The sequence below is a fragment of the Equus caballus genome, chromosome 2 (assembly GCF_041296265.1).
Source record: "Equus caballus isolate H_3958 breed thoroughbred chromosome 2, TB-T2T, whole genome shotgun sequence".
Taxonomy (NCBI): domain Eukaryota; kingdom Metazoa; phylum Chordata; class Mammalia; order Perissodactyla; family Equidae; genus Equus; species Equus caballus.
In genome coordinates, this window is record NC_091685.1 from 41,968,848 (window position 1) to 41,994,010 (window position 25,163).

Genomic DNA, 25,163 nt, shown 5'->3' on the forward strand with positions numbered 1-25,163 from the left:
GGAGGGCACCTCAAAGGGCGAGGTGTCTGGGGAACGAAATCATCTGAAGCCGACCCCAGGGACTAGGAAGTCCTAGAGAAGGGGTGGACTCAGCACCCTGGCAGCATTTGTTGGTGATTGACAGCAGACTCTGAAGCCAGACTGCCTGGGCTCACAACCCAGCTCTGCTGCTAACTAGCAGCATAACCTTGGGTGAGCTCTCTAACCCCTCCGTGCCTCAGTTTCTTTATCTGTGAGACAGGGAGAATAAAAGCCTAGGGTTACTGTGAGGATTAAACAAGATACTATTGCAAGCACTTGGGCCTGAGCTTGGCCAAGAGAGACCCCTAATCTGTGTTTGTTGAATCGTCCAATGTGTGGATCGGCAAGACTCATGTCTCCAAAGAGCTGTGACATGGAGGGCTGTGGGTTGGCCCTGTCTGGGACAGGGGGACATCCTCCTCCATCACCCTGCCCAACTGCACCTGGGAAAACCAGCCGATTGCTACCTGACCGTCCCAGATCTCTTCTGAAGGGACTGTGGGGGTGATAGCCACGACTGGCATCCTTGGGGTGAGCTGCTGCTCCCAGAATTCTTGGGCAGCTGGGATCCTCGACCTTCCCACAGTCCTTAGGGCGGGACCTTGGGACCATCAACGGTTTGGACATTAATAGGATATTGGCCCTATGTTCCACTTTAAGCTGGAGAAATGGGAGGTACCAGTCACGTGTAGTTTTGAAAGCTGCAGCAGCCAAGAGACCTGGGCAAGTCTCACTTCTCCGCGCACGCAAGGTCGGGGAGTTTTCACTTGTTCCAATAACAATGGAGGAGTTTCCCACGGTGCAGGCCACCTTGTCAAATCATGCTCCTGTGTTCTGAGGTTAACCACCCTGCCTTTGGGATTCAGCAGAGGTCCAAATCCCAGATCTGTCGCTTTCAAGCTGTAGGACCTTAGACAAGGACAGGGACTGAAGCTTCTCTGAGACTCAGTTTATCACTTGCTAAACGGGCCTAACACCGGGGGTTTCATAGAGCTGCTGGGGATTGAAGGAGAGCAAGTCTGCAAAACCCGTAAGTCTGTCACACGCATAATGAGGACTTGACAAATGGGAGCTAAATAATGTATGTATGTATATGTATTAAATAGCTGTAGATCGGTCCATCCAAGTATAGATAACTCCTAAGAATTGATCTCTCTCTGTCTTCAGTTAGGAAAAAGGTTGATTTGATGCATGAGCCAAAGAGTGACTTTAGGAGCTGGAAAATAAACAGAACCTTAAAGCTATGTTTAGTTAAAATGTCTAGTCAGCATAGCAATGAGGAAATACTTCAAAGCAATTCTCCCCTTTGTACAGCATTTTGACTTTTTACATTTATTTGTTATTTTTAATCCGGTGGTGATTTCTTCACCAAGCTGTGCTTCCTTCTTCAGAGATGGGGCCTTGAAAATTGTGCCTGCCGACACAGGGCTTTGTCAGTGCTAGATGGGCTCCCTGGAGCACCCCCCCACCCATGCCACATAATACACACTGGCCTGTACACCATCACCCCACGGAGTAAGTCTCTGATGTTGGGGCCACAATGAAGAAAGCCCCAGCCCGCAAGACCCCTTTCTTCTGCAGGGTCCGGGCCGAGGCCCTGAAGCTACAGTCCCATCTTCAAGGGCCTAAGAGACAGGCTGCTTTGGCCTCAGGGCCCTGGCTGAAAACCACTGCAGCCATAGGATGCTGACCCTCCTGAGTCACCCACAACCAGGATTCCATCTTCTAAGTGAGGGAGGTAGCGTTGACCAAGGTGCAGGGCTTTCCGTCCTGCCGGCTTCATGCCGAGTATGTCTAGCCAGTAAGGAGGAATGGGGGCTCCTTTTTGTTTGTTTGTTTTCTCCTGAGATATAACTCACATGCCATAAATTCTACCATTAAAAAGTGTACAATTCAGTGGGATTTATTATATTCACGAAATTGTGCAACCATCACCATGATCTAATCCCAGGACATTGTTTTCCTTTTTGTCATTCACATTTTTGGACGCGATCCATCGGTAGGTTGACTGGGAAGCAGGACTCCTCGGGTCTCTGTGGTTAAATTAAGACCTGAATGCCTCCTGGGTGCCCTGTTTCACCGCTGGGTCTGGGGACGCAGGTGCAGCGCCCCGCGGGGGGCAGAAGTTGAGGCTTGTCCACGCTACCTCCGTTGCTCTCCGGCTTGTGAGTCAGGGGCGTATGTGTGTCCACGTGCTGGATGGGTTCTACAGGAAACACAGATGGGCTGTGCACCTGGCAGGGCTGGGGAGAGACGAGACAGACTTTGGCACAGAGAGAGGCCTTTGTAAAACAGTCCTCACGCACACAAAAATGCTTAAAGAAAAAAAAATGAGGCCTGGATGTGGTTTGGCTTCTCTGGATGGAAAAGTGGATAGGAATCTGGTTCTTTCAGTTCTCTGTTTGCCAAAGTCTGGTGTCTCCAAATGCATTCATTTACCTTTTTAGCTGTCCAGGTCAAGGCATTTTGGTGGCTCTGAAAGGAAAGCAAGAGGAAAGGACAAAGGAGGGCAGAGGCTCTCGGACGTGAATGCTGCCAGGTGTCTACACACATGGAGCAGAGAACCCAAGCTTCCTCAGGGCCCAGTGTCCCAGAGTTTCCTTAGATGAGCTGGTGAATGCCTGAAAGTGCCCCGTGTGTGCAGACGCTCTCTCGAGCGCAGTCCTTACAATTGCCCTGGGGGGGGGGGGTAGTCATTCATTCATTCACTCATTCATTCCATATTATTTATTGAATCCATACCATGAGCCTGACCGCTGTCTGCACACATGAGGACACCGGGGCCTGGAGAGGCTAAGCAATTTGCCAAATTGAGGCAAGATGGCAGGTGCTTAAAGAGTGAGGCTCGGGGATCTGAAAGGCATGGGTCTGGGTCCTGGTTCCACCTCTCTCTCCTCCTTGTGATGGCAGCCAAGTTTCTGAGCCTCCATTTCCTCATCTGTACATGGGGCAGTGCTAGGACATCTCCCAGGACTGTTTTGAGGATTGGGTGAGATTCCCTGGGCAGGGTTTAGGATGATGGCAGGCACACAGGGTGCTCAGGGCAAGTTAGCTGTTATTATTATTACTGCCCAAGGTCACACAGTGAGCCAGGTTTAGAACCTGCTTTTCCCTTCCCTCGCCACGTGCTGCCTCCAGAGCCACCTGCCTCACTTAATCCTCCTGAGTCTTTGAGGATCTTTGAAGGCTTTCTCCACCCCATCTACCCTGTGGTGATGGCCACCCCGGGAGGCAAGGGTCGGTGGGGAATTGTCCCCTCCCCCGCACTGCTGGTGGTGGGGAAAGGTAGGCCTGACCTGCAGCCATCCGCCTGTACCTGGACATTCTCACCTGCCGGCTGGCTCTCTCCTTCTCTAGGACTGTTCTAGAATCCCTGGAAAAATCTGGGAAACACGAGCTCCACACAGATTCATCCCTGTGAGCTTCGGGATCCTAATGTGTCAGATGCGGCAGCTCACAGCTGGCCTCCACTCGCTCCCTCCGGTGTGCCCAAATGGGATTACACATCTGGCAACAGCCCTTTCCAGTTCTCCTCTCAGGACCGTTTTCTCTCAGTGCAGGACGAATGAGTTTCCGCTCTCCCTGCAGGGAGCCCTTGCCTCCTGAGGCCAAGGAGGCCTTCGCCCTTCAGTTCTGTCCGTGTGGAGGAGACCGTCCTGCCGGGTCGCCGGCGCATCCCGCAGACTCCCGCGAGTGTGTGTAGGTGTGCGTCTGCGAGGAGGGTCTGCCCCTGATGAAGCGGTTTCTGTCCTACAGCAACCCCGAGGGCAGAAACACCTGGAGCAGAGGGAGACCCGGGGACTCCTTGCCCCTTCGTACCTGGGCGCGGCGGGCTGCGTGGTGGTTTGTCTCCCAAAGGTCCCGAAGTCCCGACCAGGTCGGACTGGGTGGGATCTGTGATGCTTGGGGGCGGGATGACGGCTGGAGACCCCTCTCCGCACCGCGGGGCGGGGGGCGGGGTCTTCAGGGCCGCCCCTGCACGTGCGTCCCCACCAAACCCGAGGGCGCCCAGCTCCACGCGCAGGGTAGCGCGGAAACGGCGAGAAATGGGAGGTGTGCATCTCCCGCGCTGCCGGGTGCCTTCCTGCGACTTCAAGTTTGGGACCCGCGTCCGCGTTTTTGTTTCTGGGAACCTTTAGGCGGGTGCGGGGCGCTTCGCCAGGGCCCTGCCCAGCTCACGGACCCCGCCTGGAGCACCCGGCTCCCCAGCGCCGCGCCTCGGCCGTGCCCCACGCCTGCTCCTGCGCCCCGGGCCGCACGGAACGGTGTCACCCCAGCGGCCCGCAGCGCCGGAACTTGGGGGCGCGGTGAGTGGGGGCGGGGCGCCGGGCCGGCAGGCGGTGGCCGTGTGGGGTGCCCGTTTCTGGCACTAGAAGTCCTTTCTTATCTCCTTGAATCTGGGGCTGCGTGGGACCTTTGAGCTCTCCAGGCTGACAATGTCGCGGAGACGACAGGTCCAGACCCGGGACACGTCCGTCACCCGCGCCCGGGACGCAGGTTTCTTCTTCCCTGTTCCCGGGGAGAGGCCCGGGGGCTGGGCGTCGCGGCGAGCGTCCCCGTGGTTTCCGTTTGCTTTTTTACAGGACCCCCTCGGCCCGCCTGGGCTTCGGTCCCGCCGCGGACAGGCGAGGAGCCTGCGCAAGAGTCGCGATGGCCGTGGAGCCCCGGACATCGGCTCTGGGAGGCGCGCCCCGGGACTCGGCGGGGGGCGGAGGCGAGGGGCGCTGCGCAAAGTCGGCGCTCTGGCCAGGGAAGCGCCAGCCCGGGCAGGCGGCGGCGGTGGAGGGGCACGGGGCCCGGACCCTGTGCCCGGGAAACCTGTTCCACGGCCAGGCGCGCGCCATTGCCCTGCAGCGCGCCCCGACGCGGCGGCCCTGGCCTCCGGCAGTGAGCATACCCCATCCCCCGACGTGAGCGCGGCGCCCGCTGCGCCGCCACCCCAATCCCGCGCGAACTGGCGCCGCCCCCACCCGCTCCTCTTTTCCCCACCTGGCCCTTTTTCTTTTCTGGTGGAGGAGATGCCGGCGCCCCGTCCCGGGTGCGAGCTGACTCCCCGGATCTGGGCGGGCGAGAGGCTTCTCCCTCCCCGGGCCCGGGTGGTGAGCGCAGGAGGGAGGACCAGAAGCGGGCTCTGCCTGGGCTTGCCTGGGCTTGTCAGAGCCGGCCTCCTTCCCACAGTGACCGCGCAGATCTGGGGGGATTTCGAGATGTTGCGGGAGTCTTGCAGCCAAGCCCCGGGAAGGAGGGGGCTGGAAGCCTGCGCGACCTGCTCGTCCGGTCCTGGGTGAGCGCAGGTAAACGCTTGTGTTCTCTGTGTGAAAGTTCGAAAAGGAGGCGGGAACTAAACCAAATGTTTTAATAATGATGATGATGATGATGATGGAAGCCCTGTTGAATTGTGTGGCCTCCAAGTCATAAGGAGAGTAATTTCCAAGAAGCAACAAAATGCTCTTTGATTTCATAATCTCTGGAGAGAAAGGGTTCCTTTTTTGGCTTTTGCATGGCTGGTTCTTTCTTCCCAGCTCTGTCGTGGGTGCGGGAGGGCTCGCTCCTCTGGGCGTGGAAACGGGGCCTTTGGCTTTCCTGCCGCTGCTTACCCTGCGAGAAGGGAGCAAATACCTCCATTTCCTGAAAGTGGGGCCATTGAGACCAGCTCCACAAAGTGGTTGCGGAAAGTCTCAGATGCAAAAGTGCTTCGGTCACTAAAATAATGTTATGAAAGAGGTCAGGTCTGCCAACTTTGAAAGAGAAGAACAGGAAAAGGGGTTTCAGCCTTCCTGTCCCCAAGTGACCACAAGCCCCCCTGCTGGCCGGAGCACTGTCCAGCCAGGGAGCTGCAGGCCAGGATGGAGACTGCAAGGGAGGGCCTTCTGGGAGTTCACCCTGCTGGCAGGGAGGAGCAGGTGGCAGTGTGGTGGCCCCAGGTTAGGGGGATGTAGGGCATGTGCCCCAGCAGCTTGACTGTTTCTGTGCCTGGTGGGGGGCTGGGAGCAAGGGGATAGCATGGCTGTGCAGAACACCCCAGGGCCTGCCCCTCCTGTTACATCCAGGCTGGTCTCCTGCAGGAAGGAGTGGCTAGACCTCCTGGATAAGTGTCTGTGGAACTCTTATCAGATGCCAAGAGTCACATCAAAAGGCCAAAGTGGCCCACTCTAAGTTATGTGGGGCCATTTCTGCCTCTGTCCCCAGGTCTGAGAGACATTTAGCTCAGTGGCTGCTCCCCTCAGCTTCTGTGTCTTGCATGAGCCACAAGTGCTGTGGAGTAATGGCCGAGATGGTGGGCTTGAGGGTCTCTCCAGGGGCGGAGGGCTGATGGGGCAGCATCACCTGTATCCTGGGGCCCACTGGCATCTGTTGCCCTGTGGGTTAGTGGCCTATCTCCTTAGCTTCCCAAACCTGAGGACTGGCCAGGACTGGCCTGCCCTGCCCTGCCAATTCAGCTTTCTCTCCAGCCTCAAGGATCCCCGGGTTAACAGGCTTGGCAGCCCCAAAGACTGCACTTTTATTTCCCACCTCCGGCCCTTGGCCCACATCAGAAATCGATAATGCTATACCTAGACTGGCCTCTGGGTCCTTCTCGTCACATCATGCCAGGCAGCACTTCCCATTGATCGTGCAGCCTGATTGTCATTCCCAGGCCTGTACCTGCTCTTGTAACTGGCTCCCGGGCCAGGAGGCGTAGGAAGATGAAAGGATGAACACGATGCTGCCCCTGGTCATAGGCTGCTCAACCTCAGGTGAGGGGAGATCAGACATATCTAGTAAGGAAACAACTAGGCAGGACTCATTCATTCATTCAGTAGATATTTATCAAGTCCTTGCTATGTACCAGCATTATTGTTATTATTATTTTGGAGAGGAAGATTGGCCCTGAGCTAACATCTGTGCCAATCCTCCTCCGCTTCGTATGTGGGATGCTGCCGTAGCATGACTTGATGAGTGGCGTATAGCTCCACGCCCGGGATCTGAACTGGCAAACCCTAAGCCGCCGAAGTGGAGTGCGTGAACTTAACCACTCAGCCACTGGGCCCGACCCTGTCTCTGCATTATTTTAGCATTGGGAATACAGCATCAAACCAAATAGCCAAATCCTTGCTTTTGTGGAGTTGATCTTCTGGTGGAGGAAACAGGTGAAAAATGAACAAAATAAATATTTAAAGCAATGTTAGGTTGTGATAAGTGCTCTGAAGGGGTAGGAGGGAGAGGAGTGCCAGGCAGGCGGGTAAGTCACTGAGGGGAGCGGCGGCTTTTCAGGCAGAAGGGCCACCAGGGCAGAGGTCCTGTGTTGGTGCATTTGACAAATTTTCAAGAAAGCCAGTGAGGGTGGAGGCGAGTGGCAACAGGTGAAGTCGGGCAGAGGCCGGATCACGGAGGGCTTGTATGCCCTGAGGACGTAGCAGGAAATCCAATAGGGGATGTTCAGCGGCCTTTGGAGGGTTCTGTCGTGGTCTCGTGTTTTAAAACTATCACTCTGGCTGTTGTGCAAAGAATATACAGAGCCAAGAGTGGCAGCAGGTCGACCTACTGGAGGCTGTCCTTTGTCCCACTGGAACCACAGGGGCTTGGACTAGCGCTGTAGTGTGGAGGGCAGAGAGGCAGCAGGTTTTGAAGGTAGAGCCAATAGTCTGCTGCTGGATGGACATGGCGGGATGGAGCAAAACGAAGAGGAGACAGAGATGACTCCGAAGTTTGTGGCCTGCACAGGTGGGTGAGTCATTTACTGAGATGGGAAAAACTGGGAGAAGCAGGCCATAGGGTTTTCTGTGGGATCTGGAGTTCTGATTTGGCTACACTAAGTTGCCCGTTAGACACCCAAGTGGAGATGGTATTGGGTGTTGGAACCTGGAGTGTAGGAGAGAGGTCAGGGCGGGTCTCAGTGACTAAGGTGGTACCTAATGCTATGAGACTGGGTGAGATTGCTGAGGGAGTGAGTGGTAGAGGTTTGAGGGAGAGTAGAAGGTGGGAAATAGCCATCTTGGAGACGGGAAGAGAATGGAAAAGGGAAGTGGTGGGACAGTTCCCAGCATATGGCAGGTGATTGATAATATTTATTGAGTGGATGCATGGATGGGTGAGTAGTTGCATGGATGGGTGGATGCATGGATGGATGGGCGAATGCATGCATACCTGCATTGTTGTAGGACTGCTGTGGAGTGCAGAATACCTAAAGGCCAACTGGGGAATGTAACAGGTTAGTAAATGTTTGGGATTTCAGGGGCTTATGGGGCTGGAGACCAAGACAGTTTTGTGGAAGTGGAATGGATTTGATCTGAGCCTGGGAGAGCAGCCAGGGTCTGAGACATTTGTAGAGAAAGTAAAGGTAAATTGAAGGGAATGGCATTAGCCAAATTTGGAATGCACGAGGCATATTTAGGAGTCTGTTACAGATAACAGAGTTGGACTGGGTGGAAGGTTCTTACGAAGGGGGCGTTGGTGGAGTGAAGTGGCTGAGGCCTCCCAGGGGCTAGAGGGCAGGGGGAGAGGCAGGAGAGTGAGAGAACCTGCCCCGAAGGCCTCATTTTCATTCCCTGACCTCCACCCTGCCGGATCTTGGGTGACTCCACCATGTCAAGCACACTGGGCCCACTCCTGTCACCCACGCCGGTGAGCCAAGCAGCCTAGGCGTAGCATCTGACGGTACATTCTCTGGTCTCTGGGAGGTAGGGAGGGTGTGGGGATTATGATCTTCACTGGTGTTTTTTTTTTTTTTTTTTTTTTAAGATTGGCACCTGAGCTAACAACTGTTGCCAATCTTTTTTTTCCCCTCTGTTTTTTCTCCCCAAATCCCCCCAGTACATAGTTGTATATTTTATTTGTGGGTCCTTCTAGTTATGGCATGTGGGACACCACCTCAATGTGGCCTGATGAGCGGTGCCATGTCCGCGCCCAGGATTTGAACCCGTGAAACCCTGGGCCGCTGAAGCGGAGCACGCCAACTTAACTGCTCTGCCGCGGAGCTGGCCCCATGATCTTCATTTTTGATAGATGAAAAGTGAAGCTCAGGAAGGCTGCGGGCGTCCCCTCGTTAGGCAGTGATGTTGGCGCATCTCACTCCAAAGCCTTCGAGCAGTTCTTGCTGAGTGCGCACTTGTGGCCATTGCTGAAGAAGTTGCCTGCATCTCTTGTGTTAGGACAGGGGACCGAGACACCTGTTTATACCACACCTTGAGGACGAGAGGATGGTATGGCTTCCTGAGTTTGGTTCCTCATCTGTAAAATTGGGCTTGTGTTCGGACTCGCTTCCTACAGTCACAGTAGAAAATCAGTTACCTAAAGCACGTAAGCATGGGGCAGGGTGCTGTGGCAGCTCTGAGTATCATCTGTGATAAAGGGCTTCACTTTCACAGATATTGAATACCTTCACTAAGTCAGAAGAACTTTTCTCTACCCTTAGTATAATCTGGAGAACTTTTTGGAATTTTGGGTTTGTTTGATTTTTGCATTGCAAATATCCCTCTCTTCCCCTTCCTAAAAATTGATGCTTTCATTTTTTCTTGTTGTTAACTAGTATTGCAGATATTTAAGTGGAGTAAAATGCCTTGGGCTGATGCAAAAAGAGTACACTCTGCTCTCGCGTCCATGTCTGTGGGCAATGGTAACTGACCCAGTGCTTGTGGGGAGCTCCCATGCATGGAGCCGGTAACCGACCTGTCTTTCCCTGGGGCCCCACCCTGACCTCTGTGCTAGCACTGTCATTTGATGCTTGTCTTGTCCCTTCCTGAAAACAGCATTGACTCACTTCTCCAGCCTCCCCTAGCACCGGGCAGCAGCTCCTGTCTGATTCCCATCGCCTCCTCTGGATGGAGGGCTCATCCTCATCTTGCCAGATCAGCTGCAGGCTGGGTGTGCCTCAGCTCCCTCTGAGGAAAGTGGAGTTTCAAGCTCAGTAGCTGGGAGAGTGGGCGGAGGAAGGGAGGGTCCGTCCAGCCGAGAAAGGGCTGACCTGACAGTAGGGGGGTGTGTCCACTTTGGGGGAGGAGTGTTAGTGGATTTGAAACAAATTGATTCCTGGCTAAACATATTCCCAGGCTGTCACATCCTCTCACAACAAAATTAATTAAAATGGTCTTGGAATGAAAGTGGATGAGGCTACTGTTGCTATAACCCGCTTTTATTATGAAGCCCACCACTGGGGTTGGGGTGAAGCAGGTTTAAAATCCTAGGCATGCAGTCGACCCTTCATCCATACAGTCTCTCCTCCAGGATCACCACAAGGCGGGTTGGGGTTCTCAGAATTGTCTCCCCAAACCCTGAAGCAGGTTCAGATCCCTCACCTTAACCCGGAGAGACAGAGAAACAATTCCTGAGAATCTGCTGAGAAACAGCTGCTCGAGGACCTGTGCTGAATTTGCTCACCCTGGGTACGACCCAGCCATCTCCCTGTCCTGAACACCCACCTCCTTGATCAGGGCAGAACCAGGTGAGGGATGTGGGCTGGGCCGTAGAGAGACTCAGCAAGGGTGAGAGGACAGTTGCCTTGGCCTTTGGGCAGGAGAGAAGGCGGGACAGGCCCAGAGGAATATGTCAGACCAGGGAGAATTGCCTTCAGCCCCTTTCCACTCTGTCTCAAGCATAATGTCCCTCGCCCACTGTCCCACAGTTCCGAGCCTGCACCCCACTTTGGCACCCACTGAGGTCTGTCCTAACCCCTCAAAAGCCGTTTAACCCCAGAACAGTTCAAAACTCCCGTTCCCTTAGAGCCACTCATAAGCCACATCAGTCCATGCTGAGTTTAAGGCAAAAAAGCAAACGCTTTTCTGCCTCTCTCATTCTCTCTCCTTCACCAAAGAATCACACCTTCTCTCAAATGCTTCCAGAAACACAAGCTTCGACTGTGTACACACAGTGCTAATTATGTGCGTTTGTGTGAATTGTTTCCGTTTAAGCCTAATTACTGTACTGGAGGCTAACACTTACATTTATCCTTAATATGTGTCAAATTAACTTCGTTAGAGTTGTAGTTAAGTCAGTGGGGAAATATAAAGAAGATTGTTTGGGAGTAAGATGGTCCTCATTTTATCCCTCATTTCCTCGGTGGTACTGGACAAGAATTTAACATCTCTCAAGCCATTTTCTTATCTTGGAATAAATCATCCCCATTCTGTCTTCCTCACAGAGTCGCTAGGAGGATGGTGTGAGACGCCTCATTTGTTCACAGATACTCCTGGATCCACCCCATGTTCAAGGTTCTGCAACAGTGGGCCAGACAGACCACTGCTGCCCTCCCGGACTTTCCAGTCCAGTCACGACAACGGAAGGTAAATAAGGAATGCATAAATAACAAACATTTATTGAGCTCTTGCTGTGTGCTGTGCACTGTGCTAAGCACGTTTCAAATATTTCCTTTATTTAATCCTTATAACAACGTGATGGGGTAGCTACTATTGTCCCCATTTTACACATGAGGAAACTGAGCCTCAGGGGGGTTACATCGCTGGGCACAAGTGTGGTTATGGCGGAGCCCCAGCTTGGATGCATGTAGTGTGATTCAGTCTGCAGTCGTCACTCTGCTGCTGCCAAGATGGAGGGTGACTGCTGGGTGCCCCGGGAGCAGACACGGGTGTGAAGGCACTCTGAGAACTGCGGTCCGTATTCTGTTGGTTAGAAGTAAGTCATGGGTCCCACCCATGCTCAAGGGGAGGGGACTACACGAGGGTGTGAACACCACGAGGCCACCATCACAGAGACCACCGGAGGGTCTGTCCACCACAGTCTCTAATTCTATCTGTGGGTCTTTTGTCCTTATGGTTTGGTATCATGTCAGCAATTTACAACTTAAAAAAAAAGTTAGGACATGAGCAGCATTTCTTAGATTTTTTCCTGACCCCCCCTGGATTTCGAGCACCCGCCCTCCAGGGAATTAATACAGTCCTGGCTGTTTCCATGGTTAAATGGTCCTAGGAATTTTATGAAAGAGAAATGGAGCCACAGGACCTTGAGGAGGAGGAATCAGCAGAGAGAGAACAGAGAGTCCAGTGAAGAATTCAGACATTTAATCAAAACTTTAAAATTCGTCCATTCATTTCTTTCTTTCTTTATTCATTCATTCCTGTGTTCACATGTCCAGCACATTTTGGTGAGTCTTTCTGTGTTTTGTGTCCAGTGCAGTTTTGGCCACTGACACAGACGTGGCCATGTCCTTCCACCACATCCAGGGCAGAGTTAACAGAGAGGAGAGGGTGGGACACCCTCTGCCTGGGACATGTTGGGCGGCTTCACTCCTCGTGCGTAGGGGACCACCCTGGAGTTCACTGCAGGGACAGGCAGACAAAGGGAACAGTATAGTTTTTAAAACAGAGTAAACACAATTTACCTTTTCCTGCTGAGCCAGAATATCACTTTGAACATTCGCGGCTGGGCTGTGTAGCGTGGAACAACCGCCTGAAGGCCCCAGGCTCAGAGCACAAGGCTTTTTAGTGTTGGCGAGTGTGTTTCATAGCATTTCCATTTCTTCTATTGTTCTCTGCCCCTCACTTGTCTCTGCTTGGTTTTCTCGGTGAATTTCACTTCATCAGACCTTTTCCTCCTGTCTGAGTTGCTGCTTGTAAATTACTGTGGAGTCAGAAACCCCCATCCCTATATCCAGGTTAGCATTGTGTGTCAGGTGCGAGTTAATAAGCGGATCTCAAGGGCAAGCCAGCCCCCACCCCAGTATCAGAATAAGGAAGTGGGTGTCATTTGAAAACAAAGCATTACTTTGATTCATTGCTTTTGTTTAATATTAGTCATTCATTTACTTGATTTTGAATTTCAGCTAACTGTAACGTTAGGGTGACTCTGTTTATTCAAGGAGAATATTGGTTAACAGATGTGAGACTAACAGTACATGAACACAGTATTGGGGATGTCCATTTAAAAAGCAAATTCGTCTGTTATTTTACCCTCGAAATGAGTTTATTTGGGAATAGCTGAAAGAATTGCAATTCTGGATGTGCGTGCTGTGGGAAATCATAAGCAAATCCAAAAAACAAAGGAGGGGAGCTGCTTTTATAGAGAAAAAGGAGGAGCAGGGAGGCACTGTTCTCAAGAAAGTCCATTGGGGCAAAGTAACAGTTCAGGGTGGCAACGGCTTCTCATTGGCTGAGCTGCAGCATTTCTCATTGGCTGAGCTGCGGCGTTTCTCATTGGCTGAGCTGCGGTGTTTCTCATTGGCTGAGCTGTGGTGTTTCTCATTGGCTGAGCTGTGGTGTTTCTCATTGGCTGAGCTGCGGTGTTTCTCATTGGCTGAGCTGTGGTGTTTCTCATTGGCTGGGCCGTTCCCAGGTAGGGAGAGAAATCTTGCAGTAGGAAAGTAGGATTACTTTCTGTGAAAGATGCAAGCATCTGTCTCTTCCTGTTTGGGGTAATTGTCGATGTGTGATAGGGTGTGAGGGCTCCCCCTGCAGGCCTTCTTGGCTCCAGTTTAGTTAAGGTTTCCTTCATTAATTTCTGCAGGGCTAACAATACTTCTGAGGAAGGACAGGAACTTGGTCACAGGAGTTTGGGCTGCTCAGAGCCTCATTCTTACTCCTCTCTCCCCCGGCCCCCCAAATCCATACCCTCCTCCTTCCCCTCCTGCTGCAGTTTAAGGAGTTAATTGATGACTCCAGGAGAGTGTTGGTTTCCTGTGGCTGCTTTAACAAATTACCACAAACTGGGTGGCTTGAAACAACAGAAATTTCTTCCCTCTGCGTTCTGGAGGCCGGCAGGGCTGCAGTCGCCCTTGAGACTCAGGGGAACGATCCTCTCTGGCCTCTTCCAGGTGCTGGTGGCTGCCCTGGCATTCCTGGGCTTGTGGCTGCATCACTCCAGTCTCTGTCTTCCTGTCACCTTCTCTGTGTCTGTGTCTTCTGCCTCTTAAATCTCCTTCTGCCTCAGTTTGTAAGGACACTTGTCATTGGATTTATAGAGTCCACCCAGATTATCCAGGATGATCTCCTTATCTCAGGATCCTTAGTTAGTCACACCTGCAAAGACTTTTTTTTCCAAATGTGGTCCCACTCACAGGTTCCAGGGACTTGACGTGGATATCTTTTGGTGGTCTGTTTGTCAGCCTACTATGTGAGGGATGCAGCTAAAGGGTTTAGAAAGTACCTGGTGTATAACGGAGCCACTTGATATTGCTGCCACTGCTGCTGCTGTATTCCTCACTCTTTTACTCATTCACTGAGTGTCTGGGTATCTGCCCTGGCCCCCCACCACACTGGGTGCCAAGGATACAAAAGTGAAGTGAGGCATGGCCATGCCCTCGAGGGGGCACCAGCCGTGTTTCCAGATGTCTGAGGTCTACTTTGAGCACATGCACACAGTTGACTTACCTGGCTGAGTCTGTGCGCCTGCCCACCCTTCACGGTGTTGTTGCTTTGGGGCATGGTATTCCTAGTTCCAAGCACCCAATGTACAAATAAACTTATGAAAAGTCCAAATCACTAACTTACAAATTAGATGTGCTCAAAGGCAGTCTAAAGTGAAAGCATAATTCCTTATGTTTATAGTTTTTAAAACACTGCTGCCTCACCTGTGTTGTGCATTGTCTTGTACAGATGATACACCTTTGGCTCAGCCAGATCATTAAGCTAGTGAAGCAGGGGAACCTGGGTCCCTGATTCTGAGCGTAGGCTGGCCAGCAGCCCTGCCTGTCTTCCTTCTCCCTGCAGTCCTTGCTCCTTCAACACACCTTCATTAGTGTCTGCTGTGTCCTATCTACTGTGCTAACCCCTGAGAGTGCAAACAGAAACTTGCCCTGAGCGTGTGCGGGGGGACACCAACAATACACTAATAGGGCAGTACTTGGGGTGCGCTGTGCTTCCCCAGGAGGGGAGTGCTGACCGAGGCAGAAGGAGGAGTAGGGTTTGGGAAAGCTGGCAGGGAGGGTGCTCAAGGCAGAGACTGGCCTCATAGGGGCAGGAGAGCCAGCATCCGAGTGAGGAGAAGGCCCTGGTCTGTGATCTTGGGAAATCTCCTCTTACGCTGCCACCCCCACCCAGCCTCCTTCAGTGAGCTGGTTTGTGGTCAGAATTTAAAAATTAGAGCTTCTTTTGGCTTAGCCAGGTAGCAAATTTACTCTACACTCAGATGCAGAGTCCCCTGAACGGGACGAGGCTCCTGCTCGGCCAGCCGCTTCACGTAGCAGGGTGTCTGGCGTTCTTCAAGGACAGGTTTTCTCAGTGAACCAGGGGTCAGGCAGGTCTGAGGATGATGAATACTTGAGGTATGGGTGGAGAGTGGCCATCAGTATGTGGGGACAGAAGCAGGGGGGACAGCACTTGGGGGTCCACAAACATCCCTCCTTTAGAATTTCTCTCACCAGCCTCGAGCTATCTGACCATATTTGGACGCTGGGTCCTGGTGCTCTTCCTTGGAAACAGACTCGAGGCTTGAGCCTTCCCTTCGAAGAGCAGGAAGTAGGTTCCTCCATTAATTTACTGCCTGGTGCAGTGAATTCGTATCTGCTTGGCTTCTGACTCTCTTCCCTCCTGCATCCCAGCTCACCAGTTAACCCCCAGAGCCGGCAGCCTTCACAGAGTGCCAGGACCCCAGACTGCGGCTCAGGGAGCTGTGGCAGCAAAGTGACTTCTCCATCTGGCCCACTGGGAATATTGCTTTTGTTTGCCTTTGTTCCTGTATGTTCTTAAGCTAAAGACACACACACACAAACTTTAGATTATTATTTTGAATATTATTTTATCAACTTACCTATTTTTCTTTACATTTGACAGGGTATACTATATTGTTAAAATGTGATGTTGTCATGGCCAGACGTTGCATTTCTAGTCTTGCTCTTGATGTTATTGGGGAAGTCGATGCCCTGAGGAATGTCAGAGCATGCGAGTTGTCCTGTTGGGTCAGCCCTGTCTGCCCAGCTCCGCCCTGTCTCTGGATGTCTGAGTGCCTCTTGCAGGAGGGGGAACCTGGGAAAGTGGAAGGTCTTGGGGACACCCGTGAGAGTTACTCACCAGGCTGTAGGGAACAGAGCTGGCAGAGGGGAGCCCAGAACTCTCAGGGTAGAGAGAAGTGAGAGATTGAGCAGTAGCAACAATGCTAAGCCTCAGGCCTGAGGCTGAGGCAAGACTGGCAATGGAAAACCAGAGCTCAGGTTCGAGGGTAGGGAAGTGGGGTGCGATGGAGGTAGGCATGGGCGGCTCAAGGAGGCTGTGCCTTTTTGGAACTGAGAGCAGGTGGGGTGGTGAGAAGGCACCAAGCTTAAAGGTGGGGATGGGGGACAAAGCCTTTTAGCTGTCCATAACTTTCTTCCTCGTCGCAAACCTCAGGGTGAGCGATGGATCCACAACCTTGTCTTGGTCTGAGGGGACCATCGGTGGCGACAGGCTACCTACTCGGGGTGCTGGAGGAGATGTGGGGTGTCAGGCCTGCTGCCTCCCTTCTCCCTGGGCTCCTGGCGGCTTGTTTTTCTCATTTCCTGAGATAGCTGGAGGGAGATGCTCGTTCAGCACCGGGCGCTCTCTCATCGCCTCTGCCTTTTCTCTTCGGCCTTCGCAGAGTCTCACCTGGGGCAGTTTCTGGGGTCTGGTGACCTGGCTCAGCAGCCGGTGCAAGACTGCAGTGGAGAGCATGTATTCCCAGGAGACTGGGCGTGGATACGACATATTCTGCCCTCATGGTTTTTGGTTTTTAATATTCTTTTAAAATTATAAAATTCATAATAATGTTCATAAAAAATGACAGTCCCGAGGTAGATGAAGTTAATGGGTTGGGCCCGTTTCTGGCCTGCCTCTCCCCGCAACTCCCAACTCCCCAAAGGCAGCCACTGTCCTCCCTGGTTGTGTGTCCTTCCCATCCACTCAGCTCTTGGGGGTGGTTTTTGTTAACTGTTTGCTGAGCCTTGTGGCAGACCAGAATACACTCCAGGAGTCTGATGTGCTCCTTATAATTCCGGAGCCTTGGTCTCTGCGAGACTCACATCCAGACCCTCAATGGCAGGGGCCTGGAGCTAAGAGCTAGGGTGACCCCAGATGCTGCTGCCTTCCACTCAGTTCTGGCCCCTGGGGGCTCACCAGGCTGCGGATCCTGTTACTCAAGTGCCCCCCACACTCAGCTTGTCTCTGGAGGTCCGGAGTGGGGTCCAGCCACTCTCAGCTCGGGGGTCTTGGTCAGCTCTCAGCTTCCCCCTGTGCTGTGCCTTCATGTGATACGAAGGTGGACACTTCCCCTCTCTCCCTTCCCTATCCCCCCGCGCACTTGGCCATGTGGCTTCTGCATGTTCCGCTGGCCTGGCAGGTCAGGAACGCAGAAAGACGGCTTCGCCGGCCCAGGCTCTTATTTATTCAGGCGAGAGAAAGTATGCGAAAGGTCCTTGATGCCTGTGCAGCATGTGCCACAGGGAGGTGGTCTGCTCTGACAAGGTTCACATAGCTTTCCATAGCGTCACTGTGAGCTCCTCAGAGCTGAACAGCAGGGGTCTAAGTTCTGAGGACCGGAACACTTGGCCAAGGGCGAGTAGAGTCCTGGGGCAGCCAGGCAGCTCATCCAAGCTGGGGTCCCTTCCCAGAGGTCCCGCCAAAAGTACCGACCCCGTGATCGCCTGGCCTCGCTGCAGGTAGGAGGTGTCCCCACCAGTGGCCCTCTGGGCTGAGGGACATGTCTGTCCAGTGACTGAAGGTAACCATTTGCCCAGGACTTTTAAAGAGGAGAGAAAAATATTTTTCATTGTTTTGGAGCCATTTCTCATTTGCAGAACTACTGACATTTGGGGAGGGATAACTGTCTGCTGTGGGACTGTCCTGTGCTCTGAGATGGTCAGCAGCATCCCTGGCCTGGACCCACTGGATGCCAGTAGCATCCCCCACCCCATGTTGTGACAACCAAAAATGCCTCTGGACGTTCCAAATGTCCCCCACTGGACAGAATTGTCCCCATCGAGAACGACTAGATTTGAGGATTCAGAACTGGGCTTTCTGTGACCCCTGCTTTGGCATCGTAAGCTGCCTCTTGCTCGGGTGCAGTTTTCTTTGTTCCTTTTCCAAAAGGCTGACCTCATCGGGCTCATTTGTTTGTTTCGTTGACTCACCCAGCTCTAACCACAAGCAGCCTTCCTACTTTGGGGGATCCCAAGTGACTTATCATGGGACTTTGTATGTAAATTTAAAAGATTCTTGTCTACTAAATTGGAGGCAGAAACCCTCAACTTCTTTTTTAGCTCCAGTTGGTAAATAACTTCCCAAAAGTGTTTAAGGGCATGCCAAGCTGCCACTGGCGATTTTATTGTGAGCACCTTTGCAGTTCAATTTTCTGAAATCCCTGAGCATTTCTCTCCCCTTAGTTTGGGTCTTGGCCCAGTGACTAGCAGATGATCTAAAGGCCAGGGCTTTCTGAAGTTGGCTAGTGCTTGGGGGATTTTTCTTAAGGCCTCTGACGCGGGACTGGCGGGGGGAGGAAGGGAAAGGACCGGGCTGCCTGAGGGAGAGGAGGGGAGAAGCCAGGTCCCAGGATGGACCAACCAAGGGTCACACCCCACTGCTGTGCATCAGGCCCCTTGAGCAAGACCCAGCCTGTTTGCTGGCCCCTCTTGAGGCCACAGAGTGAGCCGCTGGCTTTGAGATGGGGCTTCACAAAGCACAGTGTTGCTCTGAGGACTGACACAACCCTGAGGTCGGAGGCCACGCCTAGTGACAGCAGCCTTCTCCCTCCTGCCTTTGGTGAGTGGGGCTGTAACCCCAGGGGGAGGAGGCTGGGTTCTGTCTGAATTCCGTCTCTGGTCCTCTCTTGGCTCCTTTCCCGCCTCACTGTCTCCTTAGGGAAATGGGTTCTGGTTTCCCAGTAGGGGCTTCATATCTTAGCATCCACCTTGTACTTGAAAACCTAGTTATCAAAAGATCATTGTGCCCACAGCTCTCCTCTCAGGCATTGCTGTTTCCATTCTTCACTGGCCCCCAGAGGCTCGGCTTAATTGGCTGCCTCCGAAGCATGCGATTGAACTTGAGCAGTGGTTGGGATGCCCGGGCCCGCCCCTCCCCACGCAGTACCTGTGACCTTATATTCAGATGGCGGTGAGCTCCCATGCACACTGTCACCTTGCACTTGATGGGCATCAGGGACCAGGAAGTGAAAAGGCGGAGAAGCTAGATCTGGCTGCCAAGGGCTCTGAGTCCTGAATGGCAGGAAAATAAGCAGTGATGCTGCTGGACCCGATGCCACTGGCCCCACCACCTGCCCACCAGCACCTGGTTAATACATCGAGCCAAGCCCTCTTATAGACCGGACTGTACCGCGGGTGCTCAGAGATCCTATTGAAGGGCTGAGACAGAGGGATGGGTGGGCCTATGCATGCTTAGAGCAGAGTCTCGCGGCGTCTGGGACTTGCCCTTTGCTCCCTCGGGCTGTGCTCGCTGCCTTTACCTGCGCTGGGCCTGGCAGAGCTCGGAGTCTTCCGGATTCCAGGGTCTGCGGTAGCCAGTCTGTCAACTGCTGGAGTAAGCTGCTTTCCCAAAATAGCCATCCAGAGGGAAGGAGCAGCCCTGGAATTCGACCCTGGTGATCACCGTGATGGCCTTGCCCAGGCTCCTGGTCCCACCTGGCCCCACCTCCCTGACCATCTCCAAGGAGCTATTGGTGGATGTGGGGGCCAGGGTTTTTCCTCTCTCTCTCTCTCTCCTTCCTTCCTCTTCCCTTTGTTCTTTCTTTCCACCAGCTTTAGGTTTACAATCCAAGTGACTCAGGAGAGATGTTCCAGTGCCTGACTGGCTGGGGAGGGGCAGGTCACGGTGGGAGCAGGGAGGGGAGGGGCCCTGTGTGCCAGCACCTCTCTGCAGGTGACTGCACATCCATGGAGGGGCCGAGGCGCTGGCTGTGAGTCGGGCCACTGGCAGCGGTGCCAGACCTGGAGGTGGCAGCAGGCTTGACAGGTCCGACAGGTGGAGCCAGCCCTGCGGCTGCGAGGCCACAGTTGAAGGTCTCATCCCGGGTCCTCCCTCAGCCCACAAAGCAGGTAACCCACTTTTCATTTTTTCTGCTGGTTTAGTCTGTGGTCAACTTCAGGGAACACTTACCACTTGAGGAGAAGGCTTTTGGGATTAGCGAGGAAAGTCGTGGATTTGTTGAGAGAGTTTTGTGTACAAAATCTGGCCTTGGCGTTAGAGAAACATTTCTAAGTGTCTGGTCCTTTGGTCTGAAAAGTAAGTTTCTTACGGAGCCTGGATGCTTAATGGCAAATGTAAGACAAGGTCCAGAAACGGCGAGATTGTTTTTGTAACTGCAAATGGCACACCGTGGAAGGCTTGGCTGTGGTTAGGTGGACTGTTACGTTTCCATAAGGAGGGGGTGGGGGGTGCCGCCTCCGCTCAGCACCAGGGCTCGGCTGTATCGGGGCAGCTCCCTCAAGCCCTACTCGGAGAAGCACGGGCAGTGCTGGGCTTCCTCCAAAACTCAAATTTATATTACAGCCCCTTGGGCTGGATTGTATTTTGAAATTGTTTGAAGTTTTGAAATCACCTCTCCTGTTAAGACTGGACTTCTGAACACCAGGCTCCAGCATTTTCATTCGCGCTGTGTTTAGCCAGTGAATGTGCCCTTAGCCCTCCTTTTGGGGGATTTCTGGCCTGAGGACAGGACGGGAAGGAGCCCAGGTCTGAAGAGCCAAGCCAGGACTCCCCGCCTGAAGCAAGCACTGGTTTTGTCTTATTTGATGTTGTTGAGGATGTGTTCACTGTCTTCCTCTCGACAGTCCAGTCGTGTTCTCTCCTACCTGCTGCCGCTATGGGGTGTCCGCCGGATGCTCACTGGGAAGAGGGCCCCCCCTGGGAGTGGGAGGCTGAGAGCAGACAGCACAGCTGTCTAAAGCTGCCCTTGCACCTTATACTTTGTGGGGAGAGGACTGGGAAGCTGTTTCTGCTGTGGCTGAACGTTTTGTGACAGAAACGTTGTTTTTCTTAAGTGGTTTGCTTTTTTTTTTTTTTTAAATTCCAAGGTAATTTCTCTTGCTCAAATTGCTTAAATTATAGGATATATCGTTAGGATTCCTTCCTCTGCAAGTAAGAGAAAACCCCACTCGAAACGATATAAGTAATCAGAACGTTAAAAATGTTATAAAACGTAAGCCCAGAGATCGGGCACCTGTGATGGGGAATATCCAGCGGCCCAGCCATGCCAAGGAGTAAGCTCTCCGCATTTCCGCTCTGCCATCCTCCACCTACTGACTTCATCTCCCGCCAGCTCCCGTCCGGCTCTTCCTGGGGGTCTCTTGTGAGTGAGGAAACCTTTCCCAAAGCCCCTGCTCACTTTCCTACAAATCTCATTGGCCAGAATTATGCCTTGTGCCCAGCCCCAGCCAATCAGAGGCACCAGAAGGGTGTGGGGATGGAATTCATGAGGCACATAACTAGGGAGAGGGGAGTGGATCACCCGAACCAAATCGGGGCCTCCGAGCTGGAGAAGACGGGGTGTGAATTTGGGGCAGGCAACCAACAGTATCTGCTACAGTGGAAAATTTAAATTTATTCAGATTTCTAACTGACTTGGGGTAAGACAGTAACTCTTACTCCTAAAATACGTGTACTTTATACTCAATTCTTTTTCTCTTTTTTTAAAGATTGGCACCTGAGCTAACATCTGTTGCCAGTCTTCTTTTTTTAATTATTCTTCTTCTCCCCAAAGCCCCCTGGTACATAGTTGTATATTTTTAGTTGTGGGTCTTTCTGGTTGTGCTATGTGGGATGCCGCCTCAGCGTAGCTTGACGAGCGGTGCCATGTCCATGCCCAGCATCCGAACCAGTGAAACCCTGGGTCACCAAAGCAGAGTGCACGAACCCACTGGGGCCGGCCTCTATACTCAATTCTTAATGCAAAGGTAGTTTTAGACAACCACGGTGTCTACTCAGCCTTTCACTTCCCAGGGAGGCCCTCTTCCCAGGAAGCATCTGGACTGGTGGTTTTCAAGTGTTTGAGTTTTTTTCCCTCTTGATGCACCTGCTGCCTCCCGGAGTTGGCTGCTCAAGGCTCCATCCCTAAGAACCAGAATAGGGAAAAATGAGAGTTCTGAATATTGAGAGGCATTAGACGAACAGGTCTCCCAGCTCTGCAGAGCGAGAGGCCGCAGCCTTCTGGCTGGCAGCTCCCCAGAACCAACAAGCATGCCTGCCATTCACCAGGACACTGCGGGATCAGCAGAGGGACAGGCATGTACCACCATCACCTACTGGGGGCTTCCTGGAGCTTTCTCTTTTCTCCAGGGCGGGCACAGGCGGCTGTGGGAGAGATGAGGGTGGTAGCTGCCCTGCTGGGAAAGCTAGTTCCAGTAGACACAGACCTGATGGTAATTTTTGAGGCTGAAAACATCCAAGTCCGTCTTTTTTGGCCCTGTCCCTGGGACACCCCCTCTTAAGGCAGGTTTCTCTCCCCCCTGGCTCCATCCTGGACAGTCTTGGAAGCTCCTCTGAGCCACCTCACCTTCCTTCCGCTGGCTCAGGTTTTCTGGATGGGATCAATGCAATGGCAGAAAAATTCCTAATAGCTTTCGACGTCGTTGTGAAACGCAGAGGATGCTTCTCAGTATGGGCTTCTCCACCAGACGGGCGCTTCAAAAGCCCTTGTTCTCCTGGTTCGGAACTGCTGGCAGATGTAATTTTGCATGTCTGCGATTTCTGCCCATCTGTCTCCGTGGACCCCCAAGGTCCTGGACGGCTGCCGTCCTCCCTGTCTGGTCCTCAGCACCCAGCACCGTGTCAGTGCGTCACAGGCGCTCAGTCGGTGATGGATGCCTGAAGGTGAGGTCTTGCTTCCTGAAAGATATGCTGTCGGATTAGGAAGGCTTCCAGAGTGGATTTCCACATCTCCTGGATGGAGAGGGCTGCGCTTTCCCCGGAGTCGTAACATCCAAGAGCCTTGTTACGACAATTCACTTTTTCTTTAGCACTTAAAAGTTGAGCACTAGGAACTTAAAATTCTCCTGGTAAAAATAACTTCTGGTTTTCTTGCATTTCTCCTGGTTCCCTGGACCAGCAGCTCCACAGCAAGATGCGTCGGGCCTGGGGCTCAAAAGGGCCCCTGTAAGAAGTGAAGTGAAGGCAAATCGGGCCTCTGAACTGAGCTCCAGGCCTTTTAAGCATCTTGTGTTCATGTGGCAGAAGCTTGCCTGGTGATTGAACCACAGGCCTTTGCGTAGAAAGGAATGTCCATTTCAGTCTGCGTGTGTTCACTCTGAGCTCAGGGTGCGGCTTTCCAGGACTTGGTTCAAGGCTGCTGACTAGGTGTGTTTTGTGTCTCATGGAACACAGTGAAGTTTCATGCACTGACTGATTCTTCGCCCTTTCCTACAGTCCTCTGACCAGAAGATTGTCCCTGAGGTCCAGGCCTCCTCTGTCTAACTGGGAAGATTGTCTCTGTATCCGAGGATCCTGGACTCAGGAGGAAGAGGGACCCCCTCCTGGCCACCAGAACTGCCAGACCAGCCCTGGTGCCCGGCCTGTGGAGGCTGACCCTTCCTCGGGTCACTGCCTAGATTCAGAAAATGCAGTTCCCTGTGGAAACCAGGGGCCGGGGCTGTGTGGCAGTAGAAGGCGCATCTGGTCTTGCCTTTCTGAGCTGTCTTTTCCTTGGGGACTGTTGCTGAGCTGGAGGAGGGGCTGGATGGAGGACTTGGCAGTTCTCTTGTCTTCATCCTTCTCACACTCCGTTAGTGCTTGTTGAGACCTCTGCTGGGGTTCAGACCGAGCCCCATCCCCGAGAATGCACAGGCCCTTCCACCGTCACAGCCCGGCCTTTGCTCTCTGCCACAGCAGTACCACGAGCCCGGTCTTAAACCAGTGAGCTCCTGAGCCATCCCCGCCCCTCACACCCGTCTCCTGACGGGCCAGCCCATCCGAATGCGACTCCGTGCTCACAAGACCACATGTGCCCCTGTGGCTCTGTTTGCACTGTGGAGCTGTCTTTACCTTGGGAAGTCTGCTTCTGTTGTCAGTATTCGAGGGTCCTCCAGTCTGGGAGTCGAGAGAGGGGGAGCCTTTATTCAGGCTCCTGCTTGTCCCTGTGCTTTTTGAGGATGTGGTCACAGCAGAAGATGCCTTTGGCCCCCAGACCTGCTGGATCAGAAGCTCCAGAGCGTAGCTGGGAAACTGCACTTTACCAACCTTCCAGGTGACTCTTTCTAATCTGATAAACGTGCTCTGCTGGAACTCACCTTTGGGATAAAATTGGATGTATTAGGAGTGTTTTTCCCACACTGAAAAATTGTAATTCAAGTCCAGTCTGGCTGGCTTCTTGGCAGAGCATCACGGATTTGCCTGCTTGGGGGCAGAGGACTAAAGTAAGAGTGAACTCCCATCTGCTCCCACTGGACATTTAGGAGCCCAGAGAGGACGGCTCAGTGCCCCGCATCCTGCCAAGCGTGTGGGAAAGCCTCGAGGGGCTTTCTCCTCCCGGGCAGAGAGATTGTGCTGGCTCACGAGCTGCTCTTATCTGCACCACCTTGCCTGGAACTCTGGTTTGTGGGACCTCCTGTGCTGGGGTAGAGGTCACATTGACCCTCCCAGGAACACCCCTGCACATCCCCACACCCACATGGAAGAGGAACTGTCCCATCGGTGGTCTTCATCCAAAGTAGTTAGTCACTAGATCTTCAAGCAGCCTCTGTGGTGGTGAGTTTGAGGTGTCAGCTCGGCCAGGCTGTAGTAGCCAGTAATTCAACCAAACGCTGATCTAGGTGCTGCTGGGAAGGTGTTTTGCAAATGTGGGTAACACCTGCAATAGGTTGACTTTAAGTAAAAATTATCCTTGATAATGTGGTGGGCCTCATCCGATCAGTTGAAGGCCTTTAGAGCAGAGCTGGCGTTTCCCTGAGGAAGGAGAAATTCTGCCTGTGGGCTGCAGTGTCAGCTCCTGCCTCAGAGTTTCCAGCCTGGCCTAGTCAGCTGACACAATCACGTGAGCCAATTCCTTGAAATAAATCTTAGTCTATATCTCCTTCTGGTTCCGTTTCTCTGGCAGAACTCTGACTGATACACTCTCTAAACAGTGCCCGGGATGGGGGACAAGTCACTGCTGCTTATTCCACGGTTTCCTTTTCACATAGACATGTGGATTTTAAATGACTGTCATTTTTTAACTTTTTCTCTTCCAGGGAAGTGCCGACTGGTTTTTTTTCTCTTTGTCAGCTAGTGGTGGGCCAACCCTGTTGGGATCTGCTGCCGGTCTTAACTTTATCCTCCATCCTG

General features: G+C 52.9%; 2 long non-coding RNA genes across 2 annotated transcripts; one reads left to right on the forward strand and one right to left on the reverse strand.

The window, feature by feature from the left end:
• Positions 1 to 1,903: 1,903 nt before the first annotated feature.
• Positions 1,904 to 5,082, reverse strand: LOC138923228 (uncharacterized). Its single transcript, XR_011436560.1, has 2 exons — positions 2,461 to 5,082; positions 1,904 to 2,264 (listed from the first exon to the last, which is right to left on the reverse strand). It is a non-coding gene; the product is annotated as an uncharacterized lncRNA (long non-coding RNA).
• Positions 5,083 to 8,717: 3,635 nt separating this feature from the next.
• Positions 8,718 to 24,906, forward strand: LOC111772457 (uncharacterized). Its single transcript, XR_002806340.2, has 3 exons — positions 8,718 to 10,441; positions 11,138 to 11,279; positions 23,271 to 24,906. It is a non-coding gene; the product is annotated as an uncharacterized lncRNA (long non-coding RNA).
• The last annotated feature ends 257 nt before the right edge of the window (positions 24,907 to 25,163 follow it).